The following is a 9,546-nucleotide window of genomic DNA, read 5'->3' as shown; positions in this document are numbered from 1 at the left end:
TACATTTTTCATCTTAATAATTTTAGAATTAGAAGTAGGGCATTGTGACTTTGATAGAAGAAAATGTCCAGCTAAGGGAACTGTTACAAGTTTACATTTATTCATACCAAATCTTTGTACTGCCTTTAACAAGTAATCATGTTAATGTATTTTTAAACTGAACCTGATTCTATCCCTTTTCATTCTCATTCCTAAAATTTTCTTAGTATGCCCTAAGTTTTTCATGTCAAATTTTGTATTTAACATAGATTTTAATTCACTAATTTTGGACTTAGATTTTCTAATTAATAAGATATCATCTACATACAACAACATATAAATAGGAATATCTAAGAGTCTAAAATAGAAACAGTTATCATATTGACTCCTAACAAAACCAATCTCTATTATAAAATGGTTAAATTTTTTGTACCATTGTTTAGGAGATTGTTTTAAGCCGTATAAAGATTTCTTTAATAAACAAACATGTTGAGGTTTAATTGAATCAACATATCTGTTGACGTTCGAAATTGGTCGACGGTGATTCGTTGGCCCGCACTTGTGTGAGAATCCAAAAGGGAGAGAACGAGGTATCTGATCCGATTTGCTGAGCCGCCAGCCCGTCCCTGCAAGGTACTCCGAAGATCAAGTAAGTGAACAAGTAAGCAAATATATCGGGTGTTTGTAAGTTGGCGGAAAAGAATCCATACCTCTGCCCTTGGAAAGGCTGGTCGATATATATATGAGAAGAACCCCTCTTGCATGTGCTATACGTATGTAGGTGATGGGATAGAATAGCCGGCGGGTATGTCCCTGCAATAGTAAGGTGCTGACAAGACTTCCATTAATGCGGATAGGATCTGTCATTTTTTAGGTTATGATCCGTCATTAATGAGGATGGGATCTGAGGTGAATGCTCGGAAACCCAGACATGGCTATAATGATGTTGTAGTAAAGGGGGCTAGGATGGGACCGGCGTGGGCCCGCGACATGGACCAAGGAAATGGTCCAGCCGAGGGGCCCCTTAGCCTACTGATATGCTGCGGCATACATCCCTTTAGTAATGCGAGCTGATTGGCTAAGCCGACGAGCTACCGGGGTCGCTGGGAGCTTGTCCGAATACGGTGATGAGTTAGAGGCATTACCGAGAGTTCGCTTGATCCCCACGTTTGAGCATGGCCTTCAGCATTGTGCGAGCTTGCTTTAACAAGCTCAGTTCGGTGTTTGCTGGATCTTGAGCGTTGGACCAGCCCATTGAATTGAGTCCAGCCCACACAGAGTAAAGCGGGAAATACCCATAACAAAGATTTCTTTAATAAACGAACATGTTGAGGTTTAATTGAATCAACATATCCAACAAGTAGCATCATATATATTTGTTTATCTAGGTCACCCATGCAGGAAGATAGTTTTAACATCTAACTGTTCAAGTTCCAGATCAAAATGAACAGCAACATCAAGCATTAAACGAATAGTTTTAAACTTGACTATTGGTGAAAATATTTCATTATAATCTATACCCTCCCTTTAAGTGAAACCCTTAGCAACTAATCTTACTTTGTATTTAATTGGGTCAGAGGGAGACATACCTTCCTTTAGAGAGGCCATTTCCTCATCCATGGCTTGCTTCCATTTGTTATTATCTTGAGAGTTGTCAGCCTCCTCATATATAGAAGGCTCATTATCTCTTAATTCATTTCCTATAACCAATGCACAATAAACTAAATCTGAATAAGCATACCTAAAGGGTGGTTTTACCACCCTTCTGCTCTTATCCCGGGCTAGTTGATAGTCACTAAGATCTTGTTGGGGAGTATTTGTTTGTTCCTCCTCAATCTCAAGGTCATCTATTTGTTCATCTTGATCAGTATTGTGATTAGAGGTTTGATCCATAGGAGATGTAACTCCTTCCATATTGGGTTCAAGAGTGGCTGGAGCAACTAGCAGGTCATTTCCTCCTGCTGGTTGCTCCACTTGAATCTGAGTATCCCCTAAAATAGCATGATCATCTAAGTCTCTGCCTTCATTGGGTTCTACTGTGTTTGTTAACTTACGAGGGAATTTGGCTTCATTAAATATGACATCCCTACTAATGATTATCTTAACTCCACCTGAATGGCTTATCCCATAACCTATATCCCTTAGTACCTTCTTGATAACCGACAAACACACATTTTTTGGATCTGGGTTCTAATTTACCTTCAAATTGGTGAGCATATGAATCACAACCAAAAACTCTTAGGTAATTGAAATTTCATTTCTTACCAGTTCATATTTTTTCAGGGCATTTAAGATTCAAAACTGTTGAAGGGCTTCTATTGACTAAGTGAGAAGCAGTGGAAAGAGCCTCTCCCCAAAAGGATTTAGGCATACCTGAGGTAAATAATAGGCACCTTACTTTTTCAAGTAGGGTTCTATTCATTCTTTTAGCCACCCCATTTTGTTAGGGTGTGTTTCTTACCATCTTATGCTTGAGTATACCCTGTGAATTACAAAATGAATCAAATTCCCTATTGCAGAACTCTAATCCATTGTTTGTTCTTAATACTTTAATCTTCTTATTAGTTTGGTTTTCTACTAAAGTCTTCCAAGTTTTAAATCTTTCTAAGGTCTAATCCTTGGTTTTTAGTAAGAACACCCAAACTTTTCTAGTGAAATCATCTACAATGGAAAGGAAATACTTGTTACCACCATGAGAGAGAATCTGGGAAGGCCCCCACAAATTAACATGCATGTATTCTAAGCATACATTCGCCAGGTGAGTTCCTTGATGGAAACTCAACCTGTGTTGTTTGCATAGAATACACGGCTCACAGAAGTCCAAGGATCCTCCAGACACTGGTCCAAGATAACCTTGGTTTTTCAGTACCTGCAGACCTTTCAGGCTAATGTGACCAAGTCTCAAGTGCCATAAATATGTCTCATCAAAATTAATAGTGCAAACAGAATGCATATTAACAGAAGGATGATAGCAGCCATTCAAAATATACAAGCTATTTTTCTTGGTACCAGTCAAGATTAGATCATCACCCTTAAGTATGCATGAAACCATTTTTTGCTTAATATGAAAAACCTAACTCATCAAGTGCACCAAGAGAGATCAAGTTTCTTTTTAAACCTGGTACATATCTGATTAGTGGTTAATTTTGTAAAAATTTTGTTATAATTATACCCTTCTTTTGATCTTAAAAATGGCTTAAATTAGATATTAATATATATTTTATGGTTATATGCAACTTTAAATTGAAAGATGAATGAAATGAAGTTCTAAAGTAAATAATAATAATATATAAAATTATATATAATACATATACATCATTATATGCATGCATGTAATATATATATATATAATATAATATAATATATATGTGCCATGTGTAATATATATATAATATATAATTTATTAATAATATTAAATTATTTTTTAGGCATGAAGAATTCAAGCCCATGAAGACTTAAAGTCCATGAAGAATTCAAGTCCATGAAGAAATCAAACCCATGAAGAAATCAAGCCCATGAAAAATTAAAGTCCATGAAGAATTCAAGCCCATGAAGAATTAAGGCCCAATTTGAGCAACCCATGGAAGATATTATTTGGAGAAAGCCCAATGATTATTTTTAATCCTAATGAAGATTAAAAAATCAATTTATAGAAATCTATTTTTATTTTTTATGTGGGAGCTTTATTAGGTGTGTTTTTTAGCTAAAATCCATTTAACTATTAGGTGGATATTATAGCTAAAATCCATTTAACTTTATGAGTGCTTTATTAGGTATGTATTTTAGCTAAAATCTATTTAATATTAGGTGTGTATTATAGCTAAAATCCATTTAACTTTAAGTGTGTGAGTGCCCATTAGATATAATTATGTCTAATTGAATAATTGAAATTGTGTGGTTTGTATTGCATCTTGTGGCCTATAAATAGCTCGCTTGATTGCATTTGTAAGTGTGATTATTATTCTTGAATCAAAGTTTAGTTGTTTCCTTATAATTCTCTCTTTGAGAATTGTTCTTGTTCTTTCCCCTTTTCTTTAGTATTCTCTCTTGTGATCTTACTTCCTTCCTTTCTTCTTTTAAATTCTTATGTCATTTATTATTACTTTATTATTCACCGCCTAAATGGCCGGTTAATTTGTGCCTTTAAGTTTCTGCAATTTTAATTCTTGTCATTTAATTATTCACCGCCTAAATGGACGGTTAGTTTATGCCTTTAATTTCTGCAATTTTAATTCTTGTCATTTAATTATCCACCGCCTAAATGGCCGGTTAGTTTATGTCTTTAAATTTCTTGTCATTTAAATTTTGTTATTTAAATTACGTCGTTTAAATTCATGTCAATTAACTTTTAAATGGAAATGAGTAGCTAAATCTAATCTTGGGTTAAGGCAAGGACAGTGTCCAACGCCAATGATTCCCAAAGAAAGTTGCGCTTTAAATAAGTAACATTAATTTAAATTTCAGTATGAGTGTATCTTAATTATTGAGAAATCACTAGATTTGGATTGGAGCGTAAGCCTAACTTAGAGCTTTCATGCCATGTATGAGAGTTACTAGAACTGGAAACGCTATCATACCCAAACCCGGATGATTAATTTAGTTGTTTTGTGTATTAATTGCAATTGAATTTATGGTGGTTGCTTAAATTAGAATCCCGCATATCATGTATGGGGATTGCTTAACCTAGAACTATCATCATCTCTAATTGCATTTAATAACAAACCCTCATATCTGAAATTAAATTAATGTTTTATGCTAAAATTTGGGAATCAACGGGTTGGCACTGAAATTGTCTTAACTCAAGTACTATCTAATTTTATATTCTCACTTAAAGTATTTATTTCAATTACTGCCTTAATTTATTTCCTAGTATCTGTTGTTTAAAAAACCATAAAAAACCTTGTTGCCAATTTGTCCAAATGCGTGTGTGCTTGTGTGACATTCTTTTTATTTTGCCATAAATAAATCTCTCAGTAGACGACCTGGACTCATTTAGAAAATATAAATTTAAGTTTGGACTACAACTGCACTCGTACACTGACGAGTATAAACCTCTCACCTAAATAAAGAAAAAAATATAAAATTTTTATTGTGTTTTGTTTTGTGTTTTAATTGCAGGGTGGGAGTGCAGCCAATATCTTACATCGGTTAAAATCCTTGTTTTGTTATCATGCAATTTTAAAGATATGTCACTAATACCTTGGACATTGCATGAGTGATTGTTTCCCATATATACTGTTCCAGTTTCTCTATTGTTGAAATTTTGAAACCATTCAAAGTTAGGATACATATAAAAAGAACAACCTGAATCCATTACCCATTCATTTTCAATAGATGAACTAGAGATAGTAAGCACTTCAGCTAAGCAATTAGAACTACCTACGACTACAATCACATTTCCCCCCTTGTTTTTGTTTCCTAATAAAATCATAACAGTATTTTTCAATGTGTCCCTCTTTCCCACAGTGGTAGCATTTCTACTTAGTTTGTTAGTGGTAGCATTTCTACTTAGTTTGTTTTTGTTTTCCCTTCTTATCTTTCTTCTTTCCTTTATACCTTGGTCCACTAGATTAATCAGCATTACCTATGTGACTTCTTTTATCATTTTTAACTCTCACTAATAGATTATTGCCCGACTTCTTTGATGAATTTAGTTCAAGTTCTCTAGCCTTAATACCTGAGATTACAAGATCCAAACTAGGAGCAATGCCTGTATATCACAAAGCATGCTTAACATCATAATCATCAGGCAATGAATTCAATAAAATCATAACCTCACTGGTATCACCCAATGCTTGGTCAGTACCTCTTAATAATAAAGCTAATATAGTAAATTCATTAATATTTTCATCCATTAATTGAGAGGTATCTGTTAGATATAAGCCCTTAAGACCAGTTCTAGTGACACAATAGGGCTTGATCTTGTAATTCTTTAAACCTTATTTAATGGCAAGTTTTATGTTTAATTGAAATTGCAATATGATTTAAATTGAACATACAAATATCCTTTAGTATAATAAGGAGTGGATACCATTCTTAATTGTTAAGAATAATCGAGACGGTTAATCCACAATACGTTATACTATAAATATGTTCCTGGCCATAGAGTTTCTAACTTGGATAATTAGTAACTCGCAAAGGCTGTCACATCGTCTTCCTCCTTGTTCGGTATAAGATGCCGAAAGACAAGATTGGTGGGTCTCGTACCACTCTGTATAAGATACAGAAGAAAGACGAGTGGGTGCTCGTTATAGGAACGAGTTCACTGAACGGGACTATTAATATTGAATCACATGGGTTTTATCTCACGGGTCAATGATTTAATATTAACTACGGATTTGCATTAGTCCTTAGACCTGAGATGACATGGATATCTGTGTGTTAGTGGATTAGGATATCAGCGATATTATATGGTTGTCCTAATCAGGGATAGCCGTACGTATCTATGTGCCTAGTTCAATGACACACGAGGTATGTGTGCATCAGACATGGAATCTATCATCTCGAGATATACGAGGAAGATATCCTATGCGATCCAGTGGTCACTTGACGATAAATCCTTGGCCGAGGTAATATGACGACGGAATTTGGATTCCGTAGAGGTTGTGTCATATTAGTCAAGTGTGATTATTGGATTTGGTCATACGACGAGATCGAGAGATTTGACCTACTGACCGTGATCTCATATCTCGTCGGGATATAGTATGATAAAGGGACTGTATTGCAGGACACCGTAATGTAAGGTTCACATTCCCGCTTCACATTAAGTTGGGTAATCATGACATATTGCTAGATGTCACTCGTGATTTACGAGAATTAATAATTGATTAATTCTCGTTGCCAGTTTAATTGTGAACCCAGAAAGTCCCACCCAATAGAAATCGTTTTTAAAAGAAAAAGGGGGCAAATTTAGTAATTATGGAATTACTAAATTATAAATGCAATTATTTAAGAAATAAGAATAATTAAATAAGTAATATGATTATTTATTTAATTATTAATTTGGTTTGGGCCTTTTGCTAGCACCTAAAGCCCGGCCCAATAGCATTTAGGGTTTTAGGGTTTCTTGTTTATAAATATAACATTAAACCCAAAATCCAATCAATTAATTAGTTGAATCAAAACGGAAATTTTAGAGAAAATTTCCGAGTCCCTTTTTCTCTCAAGTCTATTGAAGTCTTGACGATTTCGGGTGGACCGACTCGGCATCTCACGCGTGGGAGATATCAGGCGGGTTATCAGCAACGAAATCAGATTTCGCTTCGAGGTAACTTTTCGTTTTATGTCTTCGATTTAACCATAAGATTTGAAAAACGTGATACCAATAAAATCAGATTTTATTTTCCACTGCGTATGATCAGATCAATGTTTTCTAACAGTATCCATCTTAAAATTAAACAACATGTCTTTTAGATAAATGAGATTAGGTGCAGTCATAATAGCATACAGAGAATCAAGCTTATTCTAGAGATCAATAGGGTTAGACATACCATCTACCTTTCGAATAACACTGTTACCGAGATAGAGGAATATCAGATTGTAAGCCTCATCTCTAATTTCTTCAGTCCGAGCAATCTGGTCTATGAACCATTTCCGATCATCTGGCTCCAATGTTACCCTCATCTTCTTTTTTCAACTACTGAAATCGCCTTTCCCATCAAATATTCTGATTTCAAATTGGGTGGACACCATCTTCGGCTTACACGAAGGTAACCTAGACCTCTAGATTGAGACTCACTCAGCAAACACCCATTGATAGTGACTCTTAGAAAATCCCAGAGAATAGATTGACACACAAAGTAAAGAACAAACCAAGATTTGAACATACCAGATTTCAATTTAACTTAAATCCTAGAACATGATTAATATAACCGTGCTCTGATACCACTGTTGAGAAAAGAAGAAGACTCAAACACAACAAAAATAATCTCAGAATCTCAAACACAACAAAAATACACCCTCGATACGAACAATTCTCTCACTCACTATACATCAATGGTTCTCTAACAAAACTACCTCTTAATCACAAAAAATAGATTAGAAGCTTACCCTAAGAGTCAGGGAGTACAAAAGAAAATGACGAATAGAGAGAACAAATAGAGAAACCCTTGCTCACAAACCCTTCTGTCGATAGCTCTTCCTTCCCCTATTTCGTTTCTTCTTTTCATGCCTCTCTCGAATCTCAAGACACTGTAGCAATAAATAATGAATCTGAGCGGCTAAGATTGGATCTAGAAAAGACAATATCGACGCCTAAGGGTTGATCGTGAAGCATAATTAATAGAAAGGGCCAAAAGACAATCAATGAACATCGGGCAAAGACTAGGTCGTTGGATGGTTGCCAGGTGGCCATCCATCAAGTGCCCAATTTGCCAACTTTACTCTCCATCAAACGACATTGTTTGATGCTTCACCACACACAATAGTTACCTAACGTGACATTAAGAGTTAATTTCCCAACACACAAGATCACTTTTAAAAGTGGCATGCCCATCTCACAATGGCCTTTTTAGTCACACCGCACAACAGTTGCATGAAAGTGTGCTAACCCTTACTTTATCAATACAAAAGAGAGTGAAAAAAAGTTGGGGCTGCAGCCACCTAGAGAGGAAGGGGTTGTTTTTTTCTGGAAAATATTTTTTATAACTTTCTATAAAATCTCCAATTTTCATCTTTATTGTTCATTTTTTCATAAAAAAATTAAAAAATGCATTCAAATATTAGAAATACATAGAGCTAATTTCCAATCTAAACAATTGGAACATATATTCAAATATGGTGAGACTGGGGATGCTTGGGTAAATTGTGTTAAGAGAAAATTTTGTAGAGAACTGAAATTTCCAAAATCTCCAAATTAGTAAGGAAAATTTGAAAAATTCATTTTAAGAGCTTTCCAGGTTTAATACAATTTTAGAGAACTGCATTTTTCAAATTCCCGTTTGTTATTTGGAATACTTTTGTACTAAAAAGTTCTACTTCTAACGAGTGTCAATTCAGTTCTTTTTATCATGAGACTGTTTAGTGGTTGACGAAAAGTCCTATTTGTCGGTAATTTTTGCAAGACTCTCATGGGTCTTCTTCTGACGAAAAGCCAAACAGCCCGTCACAGCTGTTACAGTCTAGGGGAAGACCAGATTGGCTATCTTTCATGGGTCTTCTGAAGTAATTGGTCAAATTCATACTTCGTTGAGGTTTCCTTCCCATAATTCTCATTGGCTCCACTTCTCTGCTTACTCTATCGTCATGTAAGGCCACTCTTTATAAGTATGAAGAGGATTTTCCCATAAGAAACGAGGAGGAGAAAAAAAGAAAGAAGAAAAGAGAGAGGAAAAAGATAAAAAAAAAAAAAAAATTACATTATAAGTTGTTATTATGTTTTTGTTATTTATGTATTATTTGAAAAATAATGACTTTTGAAACTTTTTTATTTTAGGAATCAAAGTTAGTCTTATATGGACACAAATTTGTAAGATTACTGTCTTCACTCATGATATATTTCATATATAAAATATATGATGGGAGCAATCAATAACCTTAAAAAATAAAAAGAAAAAATGTTATTCATTA

This window comes from Diospyros lotus, chromosome 3 (assembly GCF_014633365.1).
Source record: "Diospyros lotus cultivar Yz01 chromosome 3, ASM1463336v1, whole genome shotgun sequence".
In the NCBI taxonomy this organism is placed as follows: domain Eukaryota; kingdom Viridiplantae; phylum Streptophyta; class Magnoliopsida; order Ericales; family Ebenaceae; genus Diospyros; species Diospyros lotus.
Note: the sequence above shows the minus strand (reverse complement) of the source record.